Genomic DNA, 1,372 nt, shown 5'->3' on the forward strand with positions numbered 1-1,372 from the left:
GGAAAATTATACCCTATTAGTGTTTCTCCAACCCTGCCCCCAAAAGCGTAGGGAATCAGGGGCTTGGGCATGGTTCTGACCCCATCTCCAGTCAAGCCTACCTGTGTTCGTCCTTGCTGTGACTCAAGTATTACTAACTTGTACTGTACTACTCACTTGGGGCACTTTATTCTTTTTTTTTTTAAAGTTTTTTTTTTGTTTTTGTTTTTTTTATTGAGACAGAAACAAAGCACAAGTAGGAGAGGATCAGAGAGAGAGGGAGACACAGAGTCCGAAGCAGGTTCCAGGCTCTGAGCTGTCAGCACAGAGCCTGATGCGGGGCTTGAACTCAGGAACCATGAGATCATGACCTGAGCTGAAGTCAGCCGCTTAACCGCTTGACCGACTGAGCCACCCAGGCACTCCTGGGGCACTTTATTCTTGGCATTCACCTTCACACACCTTATGATCCTCAATAGCAATTCCTTACCAATGAAAAGAGAGACCCAAGGGAAGCTCCAGGGGCTCCCAGCGCTTGTTCTCAGCACTCTATAGAAAATTTTGGGGGGGAGTTGGTAGTGTGGACAAACCATTACCCTCGCTCTCTCACTGGGTAATTTCCTCTACATCTCTCCCCCCCCCCCACCACACACACACGGACATATGGCCCAGCCTGACTACCTTGTTGCCTCACATTTTATTGAGCACCTACTATGTGTCCAGCACTATGCTGGGTTTGAAGATAACAAGACTGACACAGCCCTTCCTCCTTAAACGGAGCTTACACTCTAGTAAGGGAGACACTCGGTACAGCCATAAATACCCATAAACAAAAGATGAAGAAGACAACTTTACACGGTGACAAAACACTGTAAAGAAAACAGGGTGAGGGGCACCTGGGTGGCTCAGTCGGTTAAACTTCAGACTTCGGACTTCAGCTCAGGTCATGATTCTGGCCGGTTTCTGGATTATAGGTTTGAGCCCTGCATCAGGCCCTGTGCTGACAGCTCAAAGCCTGAAGCTTGCTTCAGAATCTGTCTCCCTCAGTTTCTGCCCCTCCCCAGCGCATGCTGTCTCTCAAAAAATAATATTAAAAACAGAAGAAGAGGGCAGTTGGGTGGCTCAGTTGGTTAAGTGGCTGACTTCGGCTCAGGTCATGATCTCATAGTTCATGGGTTGGAGCCCCGCATTGGGCTCTGTGCTGACGGCTCAGAGCCTGGAGCCTGCTTCAGATTCTGTATCTTCCTTTCTCTCTGCCCCTCCCCCATTCCTGCTCTGCCTCTCTCTCAAAATTAGATAAAACATTTTTATTTTTATTATTTTTTAAAATTTTTTTAATGTTTTTTATTTATTTCTAGGAGAGAGAGAGAGAGAGACAGCGTGAGCAGGGGAG

This window comes from Hyaena hyaena, unplaced genomic scaffold (genome assembly GCF_003009895.1).
Source record: "Hyaena hyaena isolate Hyena2069 unplaced genomic scaffold, ASM300989v1 scaffold_71, whole genome shotgun sequence".
Lineage (NCBI taxonomy): Eukaryota > Metazoa > Chordata > Mammalia > Carnivora > Hyaenidae > Hyaena > Hyaena hyaena.